Here is a 20,425-nt window from a genome sequence, read left to right on the forward strand (position 1 = left end):
GATGAGTAGGAAGTAGACTCATACTCTAAAATGGTGGGACTGTTCATTACTAAAGCATAACCTAGCCCAGGCTGACTGACATACTATGCTCAATAAAACCTCATGCAGCCACTAAGTCGAGTAGTTAGGAGCTGAGCCTGGACATTCAAGTCCTATGTTCTTTCTTGAAATCTATGCCTTCTGACTATAAGTTACAGCTGGCTTTGGAATCATAGAATCCACTCAATGAGTCACAAGATGGTTTTTGTAAATGAGATAATCTAACAAATGTGAATTGGGCATATTACATACCATAATGGTATTTCCATAAAATCATTTGTTCGGTGTGTGTTCAGAGTCACAATAAAAAATGTACTTGTGTATATGGGCCACTATCAAAAAATGTTAAAGGTTACTGTTCTGTATCATACTTTCAACACAGGAAAAAAAAAGATAAGTCTACACACGTCAACCCACTCATGCTACACACTCATGATTGCCTTTTAAATGAGCTTAATGGAAGGAAACTAGGGCACTACTGTCAAGGTAGTTACTGTGTTAGATTTTACAGTTTCCCAGATAGGAAGTACTCCAGATTTTTGCCCAATGTGAAACTCAATCTTTGCAGTGTGCCTTTTTAATGACATTAATTCTCTGTCTCCCCTCGCCAGCTTTTAAAAGGACTATGAAGTCATCGCTTCAGATACAGGGAACAAGCCTTCATTGTCTTCTGACAGAGCAGGCAAATTTGGGGCACAGATGTGCCCACTGGGGCAACTTTAGAAAAGCAGGCAAGAAGCCACTGTGTCACCAGCTCCAGGATTCATGCCAGGCTTCCTGTCTTCAGACTGCAGAGGGATGAGGCCCTCAGAAGCGAATCATCAAGGCATAGCAGCATCTGTTCAGCGGGAGTCCCAGTTATTCAGCGGGAAAAAGACTGTGGGAAAATTTGCATTGGCTCTACCAACACTGGACTGTCACATCTGCCTTCCTCCCACTGCAGCTGTGGGTCTAAACCTCTACCTGGGACAAAAATTAATTAATTATTAATTAGTTAATTAATTAATTAACAGAACTAGAAATTGTTTTCTTGAAGTTGCTGAAGCTTCCAAGGCGTGAGCACTAGTGAGGCTATAGAACACATTTTTGGTGTCCGAATGCAGAGGTTTCCTCTACAGGTCCCTTACTATTGAGCAAAATGACTCAGAAGTGATATTATATTATTTTGATGAAGGTAGGGTTTAGGATCCTATTATCCAGACCTTGCTGATTATGGTACAAAATTCTCCCAACTCCTTTATGTCCCGCAATGAACAATTGCAGTTGAGAACTAGGAAGTCCTTTTTTATGGCCCTAGATACATGCTAAGTTCAACTGGCTAAGTAGTTGAGGATTAGAATTGATTGGTTATAGTTAGCTATTCAGTGACAGGGAAGCAATGTCTCATCAACTCAATATCTTTCAATGGCAAGACAGTCAGTAGACCTCAGCATCAAAAGGAGGAAAATGAAAGCTTGATTTAAATTCCATCTCTTTAGTTCAGCTATGTGACTTGTAAAGGTTATGTGAACCTGCTTTATCTCTTTGTTTCTTACACTCAATATTAGAATCATGTCTCCTAAGTCAGCCATGATGCCCAAATGTGAAAATGAACAGAGTAGGTTGTCAATGCATGGTCACTCCTAATAGCAACGGTGGCAGATGGATCCCTTACTATGTGTCAGCCAATGGGCTAAATAACTGTATGTGAGTCATCGCTTATAGTCCTTATATTCATTGGAATTTTGCATTTGAGACAACCATCATTCCAATTTACTAGAAGAGAACAAGGGATCTTAGGGAACTCAGGTAATGTATGCTATGACACACACCAATCTTCACTATAGCTATATTCTTGGCTCACTTCCCCTAGACATCAGAGCCTAAGCTCTAACATAGCCCCAAATTCTCACATGTGGTCTCCAGATTTCCCCATAGTGAGAGAAATCAGGACCATGAAAAGTTATTGGACTTATGCAACATCACTAGTCACCACATCAGGATGAGACACTTATTCTGGAAACAAAGCCTTCTCACCACAATTAAGCAACAAGACCCTCCAATCCTCTGCTGCATTTTCTAACTGGAAATGGTGTGTAATGAGAATATATGAAAACACTCATGATGCCTGATACCATTATTTCTTTTCCAGTGACCTAGCTTTTCCATTCACATGTGGCAAGAAGAGCAACAAACTCCTAGTCTGTCATACCACCCACCTTGGACTATCTTCCTTCAGTCAGAGTTGCAAATACAAGAAAGCATACTTGAACTCTGAAGAAAGCATGGCAATGAAGTGTTGTGTGGTCTGTCAACAATCCTTGCCTAGGCAAGGATTCCTAGGATCTATACTACTCTGGGCAAGAAGTTAAGAGTTAGAAAAGCTCTGAATTAAACTGAATCTTACCTGACCAAAGTGATAAAGATGAAGATGGACAATATAATATTATTGTCACTAAACTTTAAAGAAGTTTAACTGTGTTCAGAGATCTTACTTGCCCCACAGGGAAAAAAAATCCATCAATTTTATATATGAAAGTCTTGATCTTTAATACTTTTAATGGTAATATAAAAACTTTTCTTTAACCAGTGATCCTAAATCTATCCCTTCTTTTTAGTATGATATCCACACAGCATAAAATCTCCCTTCCTCCTCTTTAGAACATTACCCTGATGGGATGGATTTAAAAGAACAGAGTTTTGGAGAACTCATTCTTTGCCAATAACTATATTGGTATTAACTTATATTGCACTTCTTTTCTAGCATCCTCACAAGAACAGACATCACCGTCTCCTTTAGCAGATAAGAACTATGAAGTTCATTGAGGGTAAGCAGTGCACACAACAAAAATGTCTTATATATGTGAATGCTCAGGATTTTGGATCCAATGACACTGATTTTTTTTAACTGATAAAACATGAGGTTGAAAAATACCAAATAATAAACTAGGTCAAGAGATTGGATGTTTCACAATTTGAATGATGTGTCTTATATAAACATGGCATTCTATTGCTACTACAGTAGAGATTATGAAAGGTATTGATAAGATACTTAAGGAAGAGCTTCTCTAAAATCAAATGGCTACCTAAGCAGGACCTGAACAAAGACAACAAAAATAAACATGCTAATGTAGAAGGATAAAATTTCACCAAGCCTCATCCCTAGACAAAGAAATATAGGCAACTAAGGCATGTTAAAGTCGGGAGACATTGTCTACCTCAATGAAGAGGCCCCAAGTTAGTTGTCCAATACCAAGTGGTCAGCCACGAAATCATACACATAAAAGTAATATTTGGGGACCAAGAAGGTTTTATATATGTTTGTGTGTGTGTGTTTATGTGTGAATGTGTGTGTATGTTTGTGTGTGTGTGCATGCACATGTGTGTATAAACATATATGTATATATTTATATATACATATATATTTTCAAGATAGTAATAAGGGGTTCATGTGAAGGACTAGATGGATGGAAAAGAGTAGGAAAATTATATTTTATATATAGTTTATATTTTAATATCAGAAATAAATCATAATCAAAAGGTGTTAATCTCCTTGGGTCTCCAAATGGGTTTGTCTGAACAGAATCTCTGATTCACTGGCTGCTTCCTTTCATGCCTCATGGTTTGTTGCTTTGTTTCACATAACTTATGAGGCCCAAAAACACAAGCTTCTTAAGAATAATGTGTCTATGCCAAAGTAAGAACTCAGGTATTGCTTGGGAGAGAAAAGAAGTGAAAATTTGAGAACATTATGAGATTCAGATTCTCTTCAAAGAACTAAAAGTTAATAAATAAATTGAAAATTAAACAATTTTACAGCAATAATACAAAAGAGTAGCTGCCATGTTTGATACAGGTTTAAAATATCAGCAACTTGGGAAGGGGGACAATATCCAAAAATTATCAGAAATCATTAAGAACAATTCAAAATTATAAACTAAATATTGATACCAAAAATTATTATGACCCCATTCATAAGAGGTACATTTTTGGAGCTAGTTTTAGCTTTCACAAACAGTAATGTAATAATGTATAATAATAATACTACATAATACTAATACATAATTAATAATAATAATAAATAATTCACTGACTTGAAGCTCATAAATCATGTGCTCTCACCTTAACAAAAATTTCCTATCAGGCAGATAATTTCTTTTTTTTTTTTCCTTTTTTTCAGAGCTGGGGAAAGAACCCAGGGCCTTGAGCTTGCTAGGCAAGTGCTCTACCACTGAGCTAAATCCCCAACCCCCAGATAATTTAATAAAAGGAAGCTCTCATGTAATTTTTCACCAAATCCCTTAAAATCTGTGAAAGAACATTGTATTTTATAACAGACAGAGTGGGTATTAATGTTCAAAGGAGTTGAGTACCTGAGAATCCAAGAAAATCTTGGGACCAGGAAAGAAGCTAGATGTCATTTGCTCTTAGCTAGGCGTTTTTTTTCTATCTGCTTCTGTACTGTAAACCAGGGTGCAATTCTTAGTGTATAGAGACAAAAATTTAACTGTGTATTTTAAAAACAGAATGTCTCAAAATAATATCTCAAAGGAACATTTGAATATGAGTGTGCAGACACATATCCCAGGCAGTAGAATGACAACGGAGTGTGAAGTGTCTGAAGGAGAAATAAAGATCATTTTTATGATAGCTTTTTACTCAATGCTTCAAATATCCAAGTCACGCTGATTCTTTGTGTGCTAAATGCACATCTCTGCGTGTTTATTGCCATTGACAGTGAGGTCTCTTGTTATTGTCCCTGTCTTTAACCCATTCTGCCTCTGGTCCCTGATTAAGTGATGCCCTCCATCTGTCAAGAACCTCACAGCTGGTATGTGCTAAGCCAGTGGTGAGTGACAGTAAGACTTACTTAGAAGTCTGGCCACCCACTTTCATATCTGGTATAACATTCTCCAAAAATGTATTAGGAAAGATACAAATGTTGAAATTCATCTTTTTACCTCCTGAAAAGCCACATCCTGCCAAGATGTTCTTGGCTTTGAATCTAAGCTCTTCCCTCAGTCTCCCCTCCTGGACCAGGTGGAGATGAGGTCAGACTCTGGCTTCCGCAGCAGTGCATCCCTTACAACTCAGCCCAGCCGCAGTTCTCCCACATCAAGGGATGTGGGAGGATGATCACTGAAAGACAGGGAAAGGAAGGATAGATTAGAAAGAACAGAAAAGAGATAGCACAGCCAGTCAAACCCTCCCTAGCTCTTTGTAAATGACAGCACTGTGTCTCCATCTCTGGACTGTCACATGGAGGTGTGCACTCTGGGAGAGCCATCAGTTCACTCAGAAAGAGCTATGTGACCTATTCTGACCAAGCATGGAGGAGAAGTAAAATGAGTCACTGAGGAAAAGTCGTTTCTAGCATTTGATGTGTGGTTGTCTGCTCTCTGCTCCATCTGCCCAGGTTCCAGATTGAGGCTTTCCACTCACCTTGAGTCCCAGGCTGAGGCAATCACAACCTAACCACAGAACTAAATTGCACAGTGGATAAATAAACCTGTGGTCACCCAGTTAAGTGACATTTGTTTCCAAAGTTTAAGTTCAAATTGTCCCAATAACCTCCCTGAGATATATTCTCCCCCCAACCCTCCTCTTGTGTGTATATGTATGTTTTCTTCCCTGTTTTCGTCCCTCTCTGAATTTCTTCTGTTTTTAAAAAACAGGCCACCTATACTGTAATAGGTGAGGTGCCATAGCATATTGGACACATATTTACTGTCTGTCTGTCAGACCTCAGGCTTGATTGGTGCCTTTATTTTTTCCAGCAGGAAGTCATGCTTAACAGATAAATGCCTGCTGAGATGAAACTGGATTTGTTTATTCTTCCAGTGAGTGTTTTATGTTATCTCTCCTTGAGCATGACATGACATATTTGGAAGGAATATAGAAAGAAAACAAAGACCAATGCTGACTTCATAATTCTCCCAGACCATAATTCTTCTACTCATGTGCCAGGTGTTCACTGACATGGCTAACACTAACACACACACTGTGTGCCATTCTCCCTTTTATACTCTCTGATTAGAAGCTCAAGAGGGAACCAAGAAGACTCACATGATTTGATCCAGGGAATAAACAGAAGCAAGTATCTACTTAGGAGTCCTGTAGAGAAACTCATGGTATTCTCATAAGATGGACTATATGGCACAGCCTAAGTCTTTCTTCAATATCAGACCATGAATGCAAATGAGGTGTGCAGAACCACAACTGTTATCATGAGATGCTTCTAGTTATTAACAAGTACAAAAGAACAGACAATCAAAGAAAAAGATGGCAGCTTTGGCATTGAGGCCAGACTTGGCATATGAATCCAGTGCCCTTTGTACTTCCCACCATTAGTCAGACTTTTCTGGCACTGATAATTAAGAAAAATGGGTTGTTGAGTTTTGGGCCATCAACTTTTACCATCTTCTTTTAGTATCTAACTCCTCCTTGTCCCTTAAGAGACAGGTCATTCCGTACATTCATCCTCAAACCTCACTTAGAGCATGAAACTGAGATCCCTCAGCCCACATCACTAAAGCAAACAACATTTATTTCTATAAATGGGCTCTTTAAATTGTACCCATACTTCTTAAATTCTGGCATACAGTCTGTTCAGATCTTTGATTTTCATAGGTATGTGGTAGCTATTCAATTGGATCTGTATTTGAGCACAGTTTAAGCTTTAGCCCATGTGAATGTAAACATCCATCATGTAGAAATCCAGGTCAGCCACAGATCTTCAGGATCTAGGATATATTTCATATTGTTGGATATCTTCACACCCAAGAGACTCCATAGGAATAATTTGTAGTTGAATAATACTGAAATCTTCTAAAAATCACCTGCTGTCTTACATTCTTCAGCTTGGCATTGAATTTGAACTAAATATTTACCTTGCTTGGCTTCTATGAAGGTCTTCTGTGTATCTGAACTGTCCTTTCCCTGGTAAGCCCTCTCCTACCCAGGAGCTGGGACATCCAGGAAGCCAACACATATTTCATTCTATAAAATTATCTAAGAGAGCCTGGCATGGGGCTTAAAGCCCTACTGTAACAGATACTGAATGAAGAAAAAAGGGGCACATGATGAGTCTCTGAAGAATGGAAACTGAAATATTACCTACTTCATAGGACAATGAAGGTTGGTCAAACCAATGCACACAATATGCATAGCATATTAGCTGCCATGTTCACAAAGAAAAAAAACAAACAAACAAACAAACAAAACCATGAGCTGGCACTATAAAGCTAATCAAGAAAGAAGCAAAATGGTTGATTCCTGCCTTCAAAGCCAGTACTCATTGTGAAATTTTGCAAAGTAAAAACCAGTAATTTGGCAACCCAGAATAGAAACAAAAGATTATAAAAGGCATAATATGGATGAAAATTAGGTAAGTCAAAATTTAACTCTGAAAGTCGTAACCTCGTAGGAAATGTTTCTGGCAGATAATCAAGTTTGGAGAAATAATAGTCCTGCAGACTGAAATCAAAAGTGACTCAAAGGAAATGGGGGCGGGCTCTGCATTGCCGTCAAGAGCACTTCCTGGTCACACTACATGGTTTTCCCTGGGATGAGCTCATAGGAGGATTAAGAATTTGCTCCCCGCCACAGACAAGCTGAACAGCTGCAGTTCATTTTCGATTCCTGTCAAGGAAGTTGGATGAAAGGACTGGGGTAGGAATTCAGGACGTGACATTGAGTGATGCCATGTTCACTAGGGGGTCATGGAAACCAGTTGATACAGATTCATTCTTGATTCCCAGGATGAAACACAGGGTAGGAATTCCTTGCTGTGAAGACAGAGATAAACCAATCCAAATAAGTATTCCCCCCTCTTTCAATTTGGAGGTAGGGATGAGAAACCTTGGCTGTGTTGGTTAGATCCTAAGTCTGAGGCCATGACTGGGAGCTTGCTATCTCCAGCTAGCTTTCTGGGTAAGTTTTGTTCGATGTTTTTGCCTTCTCTGGGCTTTACTTGTCACCAATACTAACAGGAATGAATTGGGCCGCTCTCAGGCTCACTAGAGACTTAAATGCATAGTCATAAAGAAAAATAAGTAACTACTATTATGGCTTTAAGGTATCCAATGAGTAATATTCCTTTCTCCTTCTACCCTTAAATTTGGAATATACTAAAATATTGAAATTAGAGTTACATTTAAACAAAAATAAGTAAACTGTCAGTTTCATTAGAAAAAAAAACATTTTTGTAAAAAATCATGACTGCACCTAAAATTAGAACATAAAAACACCTAGTTACAGAGTATCCTTCCCAGCCTATACCTCTATTTCAACCTCATGAAAGGAAGCAGATCGGAACATAGCTCCTCCTATAAGCTGATTCACTGAAGATGGGTGGGCCAGCTAGCCAGGACTTCTACAGCTTAAATAACATCAGAACCAACTAGTGGGCTTATTAATGCTCAGATAGCTGGGCCTGCCCACAGAATGTTCTATTCAGTAAGCCTGGGTGGGTCTGAAAGTCTGCATTTCTAACCCATAATGTGATTACAGCAACTCTAAGGACACTGGAAACATGAAAGACTTTTTCTTCCCAGCTAACGAAGCAGCTCAGCAACTTCTCCACTAACTAAGTCACTCTTTCCAGGTTGGAGGATGGGGTGGGGACAAGGGCACAGGAACAGATACAAAAGCTCCAGAACCTGGAGGGACTTTGAAGGAATATCTAGCCTACATCCCTTTAAGAAACATCCCTTTAAGAAGAGTGAGAGACAGGTGTACACACCCACCCACCCACCAACGCTATTACATTTTTCATGGGACTTGGTTGGTCATAAAGTACTCATTGATTTATTGGAGACAATTTTTTTTAAAAGATTGTAATTATACTTTGCTGTCTCAACTGTAGCAGTACAAATAATAGTTTCCAAAAGGAGGCATTTAGTCCTGCCAATTACAAATAAAGCTTGTTTGTTTTCAATATTTCTGCCTATGATAAAATAAAAGGGGGGATCAGTCTTAGCTTAAAGACATGAGCAATGTTGAATTATATATCACCATGGGGCTTATGCATGTGATCCTTTTTTAAATGACTCTTGACAATTACTAAAGAACACCACTGGGGTTAGAGGTGCATTTCAGTTAGTAGAGTATTTTCCTAAGCTCTGGGTTCACTCCACAGTGCTTTGTAGAACAATCCACACCTAGTGTGGTGGCTCAAGCTTTTAATGCTAGCACTCTGGAAGTAGAGACAAGAAGACCAGAAATTCAAGGTTATCCTCATCTGTATAGTAGGTAATGAGGATAGCCTGTGCCACATGAGAGTCTGTTTCAAAAAAATAAAGGAAGGAAGGAAGGAAGGAAGGAAGGAAGGAAGGAAGGAAGGAAGGAAGGAAGGAAGGAAGGAATTCTTACCTCCTGGTACTTACTATTTCTTTGTAGGATGAGTGCAATGGATGCTACATTTTAGGATTGTAATCCATCTGTTTCTGTTTTTTTGTTTTCCTTTTTTTCTTTTTCTTAAGTAGCCTTAGGCATGCCACATTGTCCTCTGAATCTCTTCACCACAAACTCACAGACAATATAATAGCTGTAAACAGCTTAAAAGTCTGTGCCCAGACTTTACCTTTCTGTGAAAAGACATACACACTTCCTATTTCTGCAGGTGCCTGAATTTTCTTGGTGTCTGATGATTGAGAATCCTTAGAATCAAGCATTGCATCTTACTGATCTCTTATAAAAAAAAAAAAGGAAAGAGGAGGGAAATCATGAATGTTTAGGGGCAGAATGCTCATGAAATGACGAGTGTCAACTTGGTCTTCTTTTCAGCTTCAACTGATTTGATTAAAGGAGAAGTTAAGAATCCCTCTCACCCCCAGGACTGGAGTTGGCATCTTAATGCTATGTAGGCAGACGGAAGGAATTTAAACTTTCCTCCGGCTTAGGAATTCTCTCAAGGTTGAAAGAGCTAAATCAAGTCAAACCGTGTCACCATCAAATATTTAAAAGAAATAATTCCCATCATGTAACTCGTAAGAGAACACTGCTTCTCTGCCATCTTAAGAAAATATCTACAAGAAGGAATGAAGTCAAGAGGAAACAGCAGACATAACTATAATGGGAATAAGATATATCGAGGATCACTTTAAAGCTTATTATTCAGCTAGAAGTGGAAGTTGAGACTTAACATTTGATGCCTATAGGCAGAAGCTAGCTATTGAATCTACTCAGGACAACAGACATCAGCAGTTATGAAAAGCAAAGTCCAAGAGTGGATGAGAATACAGTGGTGATCTCAAGAGGCAAGTGCAAAGACGCAGCTTGCAAAACATGACAAATATAAGGAGCAGGGGATGAAGCATCAGAGTGGTTCAAGCAGGAGAGTGGTTCAAACACATGCAGAGTTTCAGCCAGGACCAACAGCCCATTTTAGTGAGGACAACTGTAAAGGAAGAATCAGAAACATGGGCTCTGGCTTAACTTCAGTGAGTATAAGCATAAGAGAGGGGAAAGGGTAGGAAGAAACCTTAGGCTAGAAAGTGACAGTGAAGGAAATGAGATGAGAAGGTAAATATAGACTTTGAGGTAAGTTTAACAGAGCCTGGAGCTGGATAAGTGATCAGAAACAGAGAAAAGTGAAAAAGAAAAAGCCAGAGAAAATGGAGAAACATACATACAAGGGTGAGAAGAAAGTGTCATGCAGGGTTGAACAGACCATAAAGAAGCTCAGGTTTCAGGGGTCGGGGGAGGTGTCTTTTAGGTGAACTAATGGTTACGCCTTATTCCGGGATGCATATTCATGAATCCAGACAGGAGCCGGAAGGGAACAGCTCACAGGAAGGTCTCCTTTCCTTCTGGCCATAGTCTTTGTATCTTTGGCACATTTTCTCTTCAGTCTAAATATTTATGGAGACAGCTTTGTTTGCAGTTGGATGCACCCCTGCCTTGACAGGATATTAGCAACAATGATGAAGGATTAGAGAGATGATGACGACTGCAGGATGTGTGGTAGAGGGAGTAGGAATGCTGAGGTCAGGGGTGAAGGGGTGAAGGGGACTCCATTGTCTGCAGAGGTGATTGAAGGAATCTGATTTAAGACCAGGAATATATACATCGTAACTTGTCACGGCATCTCCAGATGTGCAATCAGAATAGTTCACACCCAGCTTGGTTTTCTTCTGGGCTTTGGTGTCACCGGATTGCCAGTGATGCTGACCAAGGAGAAAGTGGGGAAGTTTTTCTCCATTTTACACTAAATGTGTGGGATACAGTGTGAGACCTGGCCTCTTTTATATGTCTTTCTTCATTGGTTACCTTGGAAGCCCTTGAACACTCTATCCAGACATACTTTAATAAAGTTTTAATTAATTGTCTCTGTAGGTATTTTTCCTCTATGTATGCCTGTACATCATATGCATTATAGGTGCACAGAGAAGCCAGAAAAGGTCACTAAGTCCTCTAGCATTAGAGTTAGATGGTTGTGAGCCAACATGTAGATGCTGAGAATCAAACACAGGTCTTGTAGATGAGCATTAGGTGCTCCTAACAGTTGAGCCATGTCTTCAACCCCAATGATTTAATTATTTAAATTCTACATGCTGGGTCCTGATTTAAGACATTGGATCAATCTTTCTCTCTACCAGGGAACAGTATCAAAAATTTTTCTTCTTTGCCACCTTCTTTAGTTTTCATATCAGAAGCCATTTCCTGAAGTAGGCTTCCCCGGACACTCCTGTAAATAAATCCTCAGCCAGATAGAGCACATATCTGAAATCCTAGCATGTAGGAGGCTGCGGTGGGATTCTGAGTTCCACTCCCTCCCCCTCTTCTTCTCCTTTTCCTTCTATCTCTCCTTCTCCCTATCTTTTTCACACCCAAACACCACAAAATAACCTTCCAGCTCCATACCACTTTCTAGATACTTTCCTTACTATATGCTCCATCACTATTACTACTTTGAATAAGATTCTGTTATGAATACTGTATCTCTCAAATACAGTGAAAAGAGCTTTTGATTTCCAAGTGGATTATCTCTAGCTTATAGAAGAATTCTAAAAGTTCACAACCCAGGAGTGATCTGTTTGCATCCCTCATACCGTACTGTTCTATGAACTGGCTGTAGAGGTCGAATTCTGATAGATACAAGCCAAAAAAAGTGTCAATTAAAAAGTGGATTCCTAAGAGAGAGAAATGATTCTTCTAGAAAAAAAGAAAGTGCAGTAATATATTACATTTTTAAATGAAAATTTATTTGTCTTGAAAATTTATATATCAGAACTGCATTTGCATCATTTTCTTCCTCACTTGCTCCAACTTCTCTTATGTCATCCTTCTCAAATTCATGATTTCTTCTTCTTTAATTGTTATTTATACCCACAGGTACATACTATGGAGTACATATACTGTTACTCGGATGCACATGTATTTAGTGCTGACTACTTGGGACTGGACAACCCATCAAGGAGCTTGTTTCTTGGGGAAAAAAGAACCATCCCTCCTTTCTCAGCAGTTATTAGTTGCCTGTAGCTCTTCAAGTGGAGGTACAGCTTTGCTTTTGATCAACTTCTCTTGGTATCCACTCAGAGTTACAGACCCAATTAGGAATATTATAAACCGGTTTCAGTCAAGCTCTACTCTGGGACTGGCCTTTGTATGTATCTTCTCTTGGTCTATTCCAAATAGTACAGACAAAAGTTCTGACAACCCTGGGATGCTTAAAGTTTCTTCCAATCTTCATGTACCAGGATTCTACACATCTAGACGTAGATAATGCAATGGAAGAGGGAAGTGTATACACAGACTATCCCTATCCTTCAGAGAAACAACTGTGTATGAGTTGGGGTCACATACAGTTGAATGTCCACTTAAACTGTAACTTAAATTTTAATAGCTTGAAAAAAATCTCATGCTCTATGAAAGACTCTATAAAATATTAATAATAATTCCTAGTCATGTGCTTAGAAAGAATTCCTCCCTTGTGTATCTCACATCTAGTCTTTTCAGCCAAGCCAACTCAAGCTTCAGAAAATAGTCTTACAAACACCATCCTAGCAATTTGGGTATCCCAAATGCTGTTGCTGCTTCAGCTGCCCTCAACACAGGAGTGGACAGCCTCTCTCTCTAGACAGAAGTTTTCCAGTACTCTGCTTTGGTGTCTCTGAGCAAAGATATGTGTCATCCAGGAAGTCTCTCAAGCCTTTTCTTTTTGCTAGAACTCCACAGTAAACATTCTTAGAGATGACTTACTGCCTGTCACAACTTTCTCTTGCTGCCTTTCCAGAAAGAATTCCTACAGAATGAGGTCAGTAACTTACTAACCATGAGTTCCATTTTTTTCACCCCCATTTGGTCTTTCTGATCAGATGCTGAGCAACTGTTGCCAACGGCATCAATGGGTTGCTTCCAAGAGCTATGAGAGCAACATCTTCCAGCAGTCCGAGACAAAGCCCAGAAGATCACAGGAAGAAGCATGGACTCCAAATCTAGTCAGAAGGCCAATGGGGAAATTTCAATCTGGTAGATCCTATAACTGTGTGGTGGAGTAATTGAAAATTTAGATGTGATTCTAAATGGTTTCAAGTAGACAGTATACAAAGGTCAATGTGCTCCCACTGTTTTAGTTAAGGTTTTACTGCTGTCAACAGACACCATGACCAAGGCAAGTCTTATAAGAACAACATTTAATTGGGGCTGGCTTACAGGTTCAGGGGTTCTGTACATTATCATCAAGGCAGGAGCATGGCAGAGTAGAGGCAGGTGTGTAGAAGGAGCTGAGAGTTCTGTATCTTTTTCTAAAAACAAACAGAACACTGGCTTCCATGTGGTTGGGAGGAGGATCATAAAGCCCACACCCTCAGTGACACACTTCCTCCAACAAGGCCACACCTCCAGATAATGCCACCCCTGAAGCAAGCATAATCATTCCACTCCTTTGCTCCCATAGGTTTATTCAAACATATGAGTCTATAGGGGTCATACCTAAACATAGCATAATGAAAAATACCTTTAGTCCAACTTTAAAATTCTCCATTGTCTATAGTAGTCTCAACAACACTAAAACTCCAAAGTTCAAAGTCCCTTCTGAGATACATCCAGCCACTTAACTATAATCCTCAAAACTAGACAGGAAAACAGCTGGGCAAACTCCAAACTCAGTATCTACACGTCTGATATCAAAGAAGTCTTCAGATGTCCAACTCTTTTTTGGTCTCTGTTGACTACAGCAAATCTCTTTCTCCTGGGTTGTTTTCACTCCCTGTTAGCAGCTTTCCTCAGCGGATATTCTATGGCTCTGGCATCTCAAACATCTTGGAGTCTCCATAGCAACTTAAACATCACAACTTTTTTCCCCAGTGTCTGGAATCCACATAATGATCTTCTAGGATCCTCCAAAGGGCTTGTGTCAGTTCTCCAGCTCTGCCCTCTGTAGCACTCTAAGCCCTTGTTGAATCCACTTCACTGCTACTGCTGTTCTTGGTGGTTATCCCATAGTATTGGAATTTCCAATACACTGTGGTCTTTCACTGCAACTTGGCTTCACCAATGTCCTCTGATAGGCTCTCTTCATGGTTCCAAGCCTTGACTTCTTTGCATGACCCCTTCATTCCTGAGCAGTCAACTGTAATCGAGACTGCACGTTTAACAATGGCCTTCCCTGGCCTTTCACAGGGCAAAGCCTCCATGACCCCTTCATACCTTCAAAACCAGTACCACCTGAATGATTCCTGCACATTACCAAATCCAGCTCTAACTTAAGATTCAACTTTGGCTACCTCTGGGACTCAGCTTCTTTCTGCTCTCAGAAAACACTTCCCAAATTTTACCTCAATAATGCTGGTCTCTTCTTAATTGCTGCTAATTTCTTAGTTCCAACTACCCAGCATTAATTGTCCCAGTAGTCTATTCTATTCTTGACTCTGAAGCCAGAGCCACATGGCCATAGCTGCCAAATTCTGCTGCTTGCTAGGGCTGGAACATAGCCCCCCTTATTCTATCACCAGCTTTCTATTTGCCAACTCCCTCACTGCCTAAGCTTGGCTGTACTGAAACTTGCTCTGTAGACTGACCTTGAACTCAGAGATCTGCATGGCTCTATCTCCTGGATGCTAAGATCAAAGGCATGCACCACCATGCCTGGACTTCAGGTTTTCCCTATTTGGAATTTGTTCTATACCAAGCTGACCTTGAACTCAGGAATCTGCTTACTGTGTCTCCTGAAATTAAAAGTGTGTACCAGGAACCTTGGACCTAAGCTTTCATGTCCACTTTTTCTCAAGATTCAGATCAAAAGCCCGTGTCTTCCAGCCACAATATCTAGATCACAAGTGTATCCTCCATTTCTAGGTTGCAGTTCATTCCAGATTAAAAGTCCAAACTATTTCTTGTTCAACTGCAAAGACTAACAATAAGCTTATCTAGGTGAGATCCTGTCCTGAGATCACCAATCCATTAACCTCTTTATCTCCTTGACCACAGGATTCAGCTCTATTTCACTTCCTGTTGCCCCTTTATTACTTTAACCATACATTTTATATTTTTCCTTTCTCAGTTTCCTCCTTTCTATTAAAACACTCTTTATAAGACTGAACCAGAGAACACAGTCTCTACTGAGCTTTATTGAGAATTCCTTTGTCAATGTAACAAATATAAATCTCTTTACCTTAGCCTCTCCCAACAAGGGCAAAAATCAGCCACATTCTTCACCAAAATACCACAAGAGTCTCTAGGCCACAGACTGAAATTCTTCTCCACTGAAACCTCTTGGGCCAGATCTGAACAGTTCAAGTCACTCTCAGCAACAGTCTTCCATATTCCTACTAGGATGGCCCAATAAGCCCCACTTAAAGCATTCCATTGCTTTCTAAATCCAAACTCCCCAAATTGATACTGATCCAAAGTATGGTCTGGCCTATCACAGCAATACCCAAGTTCCTGGTACTGCTGTGAACATATACAATGACCAAGGCAACACTTATAAGGACAACATTGAATTGGAGCTGGCTTGTAGGTTCAGAGGTTAAGTCCATTATCATCAAGGCGCGAACAGCAGAGTCCAAGGCAGGCATAGTGCAGGAGGAACTAAGAGTTCTACATCTTCTTCCAAAAGCAAACAGTAGAAGACTAGTTCTGAAATGGTTAGCCCATGCCCACAGTGACACACTTCCTCCAGTGAAGCCACACCAACTCCAACAAGGCCAAACCTCCAAAAGTAATTTCCTCTCCCTGTCCATAGGCCATGTAAACACCCTTACTGTCCTTAGGACTATGGCAGGTCTCAAAGGATTTCGCAGTGAGCACCCAGGCATTTACTCACCTTCATGGCAGTCTCAAGTTGCTGAACTATAAAAAGTTCACTAAGCCACTTTATCTTTCCTCTTTCATAGCTGAACTGGGTGAATAATGGTTAAGAAAATAAGGGTTTCTACATTGATAGAAATAGACTGTTGGATAACCCTGATTTATATTGCCACACTTATTCCCATCTTCAGTATTCACCTCCCTATGATTTCCTATCAAAATGACACTTCAAAAAGAGTCACATTTTATTCAATCAACCAATCTTCTATTCATGTATCTCATATATCTCCACAAGGGCCCTAGGAGAAATATAAGTTCTTCAGTTACAGCATTAGAATTCCAGCCTCAGTCTTTTAAGCAGGTTGCATAAGCTCTCTAATGCTCAGTTTCCTAAAGAATAAAATGGCAAAAATAACAGAAACTATACCCCAGTGGACAAGGTGATTAATGGTCTATGTACACAAAATTTTGTCTAGAATCAGAAGCTCTCTGGTTACAGGTGGTATAAATGAAAAATGCGCAAGTAATAACAGAACTAGTGGAGTAATGGTAGAGATATAATACTACTAGTATGGTGATAGTGATGTTCATACAATTGTACTAATAGCACAGGCATTCAGTTGTAACAGTGGGAAGAACAATAGAAACCCAGTAATAGCAACAATGTAGTGGTTACTATGGTGAGGATAACAGAAGTTGAGTGTCTGTGCTAGTATAAGTATCACGTTAGTATAGATACAAACTGTATTCTACAGAATTCTAATTAGAGAAATAGGGTTAGAACAATATTCAAGTAGAGTTAGATTATTTGGAACAGATGTTGTAGCATGATATCAATGGTAATAATGCTTGTCAGACACCATGTACAAGACATCCTTCAAACTCATGACACTCCTAGACCCACCCTTCAGATTTTTTGACTATATCAAGTAAAAGGAGGCTTCAGAACTCAGAGAATATGAGATCCATGTTATACAGATAAGGTGACAAATATGAAAAAAGTGAGAAACATTACCCATAGACCTACCCTGATCTTCTCTCCTCTAATCATATAAGATAGTAAAATCCCCAAACCTACTATGCCCTCTTAACCTGCCTACTTTTGCTTATTTATTCTTTCTACTCTTATCTTGAAACTTCACTCATTTTTCAAGACTAGTCCTCCTTTTAAATGTCTTTTGAGGGTTGGGACAGTAGTTAATAGTGTGGTAAGGTTTTTGCAGAGGACCCATGTCGATCACAAGCTGCTGCTCAGGTAGTCTAGTACTTTAATCACCCAAGGGCACTTGCAGTCACATAGCCCTAACACACACACAAACACACACACACACACACACACACACACACACACACACACACTCACTCACACTGCATGGGAGGAAGATGTCTTGGTGATTGTATGTCCTGTTTGGGCTGGAAGCATGGAATGGTTGGATAGAGAAAGAGTTGGAAGTTGTGTAGGGTAGAAGTGTAAAGAAGAACATAGTTAAACCTGGGAGAAGTACACAGGCAGAAGCACAGGAGATCACAGAATGAGACGAACATCAGTAATTGGAAGAAAGAACACAATGATGATACCCCAAGAGGGAAGCACAATCATCTGACAGAGAGGTCTGAAAGACGTGTGCCTCAGCCAACCAGTGCAGTGACCCAGGAGCTCTCTGAGAATGGGGTTTTATGGGACCTTCCAGTACCTTCCTCACATCCACCACCATGTCCAACACGGAGAAAATATTTAGCAAGCATCTGCTAAATAAGGGCATGCATATTATTTACCCAATACCTTTGGGGAAATCCTTTCCCTTGCTTTCTCACTTTTTCATTTTTTAGGAATCAGGGCTGTAGGGGTAGCTACAATTACAGAAGATATTTTCATCCCCATATACCACAAATGCCACCTCTTTTTTGCCCAAATGGCAATCTGTTTGGGATCTTTCTAGAACCAATTGCTTCAAATTTTCAGTTTTCTTTTTATTTATTTATTTATTTATTTATTTATTTATGTTATAAAATGACATCCTTAGACATCAGGAAAATGCAAATCAAAACAACCCTGAGATTCTCCTTCACACCAGTCAGAATGGCTAAGATCAAAAACTCAGGTGACAACTGATGCTGGCAAGGATGTGGAGAAAGAGGAACTCCTCCATTGTTGGTGGGATTGCAAACTGGTATAACCACTCTGGAAATCAGTCTGAAATTTCCTCAGAAATTGGACATTCCACTGCCTGAGGACCCAACTATACTGCTCCTGGGCATATACCCAAAAGATGCTCCAACATACAGCAAGGACACATGCTCCACTATGTTCATAGCAGCCTTATTTATAATAGCCAGAAGCTGGAAAGAACACAGATGTCCTTCCACAGAGGAATGGATACAGAAAATGCGGTACATCTACACAATGGAGTACAACTCAGCTATTAAAAAAAATGACTACATGAAATTCTTAGGCAAATGGATGGAACTAGAAAATATCATCCAGAATGAGGTGACCCAGTCACAAAAGAACATACATGGTATGCACTCACTGATAAGTGGATACTAGCTCAAAAGCTCAGAATATCCAAGGTATGATTAAAGACCATATGAAGCTCAAGAGGAAGAAATACAAAAGTGTGAATGCTTCAGTACTTCTCAGAAGGAGAAACAAAATAGTCACAGGAGGAAAAATGGAGACAAAGTATAGAGCAGAGACTGATGGAAAAGCCATCCAGAGACTGCCACACATGAGGATCCATCCCACATGCAATCACCAAACCTATCCACTATTGGGGACGCCAAAAGGTGCATGCTGACAGGAGCCTCACATAGCTGTCTCCTGGGAAGCTCTGCCAGAGCATGACAAATACAGAGGTGAATGCTCACAGCCAACCATTGGACTGAGAACTGGGTCCTCAGCAGAGAGTGGATATTAGCCCAAAAGCTTGGAATACCTAAGAAAAAATTCACAGATTATATGAAGCTCAAGAAGAAGAGAGACCAAAATGTGGATGCTTCATTCCTTCTTTCTAAGAAGGGAGAACAAAATATCAGGGACAAAGAGTGGAGCGGGAACTGAAGAAAAGGTCATCCAGAGAATTTTCAGTTTTCTGATTTCAGATTCAAGACACGTGTTTGGTGTTCCACTGATGACAGAGGAACAAGCAGATTCCAGAGAGGTGTCAAGCTGAGTCCAAATGATAAGAGAAATGCTTAGGGAAGGAAGAGCAATGAAACATTTTAAAATTCTCAAAATGCATAAATCATCCTGTAACCATACTGTCCTGATTAGAAACCCAAAATAGAAAAAGAAAGCTCTTCTGTGCTAATATTTCATCATAACCAGCAGCTCAATGCCCAGGGGAGCCAGTGTTTGCAATTCTTTTGAGTTGGGACCTGGAAGGACTGACTCAGAACATTACTATGCCGCCAGTTCTCAGTAAAAAAAAAATCCCAGCATGGAGTGTTGGCTTCCAGAATCCTTGTGGTAACTTCTCATTTCAGTTGAATTGCAAAGAAGAGGCAAGCCTTCCTGGGGGGTTGGCCAACAATAGAAAGAAACAACTAAAGGATAGACTCATATCAGGCCTGATGCCAAACCCCAAGCAGTTCTTGAGGTCACTGCCAATGGTCTAGGCTGTCAGGGAGGCTGTCTCTCAGTCATGGTGCAGCACACTCTATGTCTGTGATGATATGAGGTCACTGAGACCACACTCCTACCAACATATGCATTGGGGTAGGAAAAATGAGAAGTTCTTCAGTAATATTGACATAGAGTCAAATGCTGGTGTAATCTAATGTGTAGAGTAACCAAACTGAGCTCCAAAATTCTTATTTCAAATTTAAAAGGACAAGAAAAAAAACAACTGTCTTAAGAACTAAGTAAAATTATTCAAGTAAAATAATCTGTAGACACAACGTAACCATGTTAAATTTTAGTCCCCAATCCTACTATCTCATGGTATAGAATTAAAGTTCTCTTAGATTTTTACTTGTAACTCTATTCAAAGAGCCCCAAATATGGACAAATATATAAATCTTAGCCATACTGACTCTAAGCAGATAGATAAAAAGTTATACATGCTAGTCATTTGGAGGCTTGTTTATTTGGACTAGGGACAGAATGTATACATCTGTTGGTTGTATCATGTTTACCTTGACATGTCAATGA

Source organism: Rattus rattus, chromosome 1 (assembly GCF_011064425.1).
Source record: "Rattus rattus isolate New Zealand chromosome 1, Rrattus_CSIRO_v1, whole genome shotgun sequence".
Lineage (NCBI taxonomy): Eukaryota > Metazoa > Chordata > Mammalia > Rodentia > Muridae > Rattus > Rattus rattus.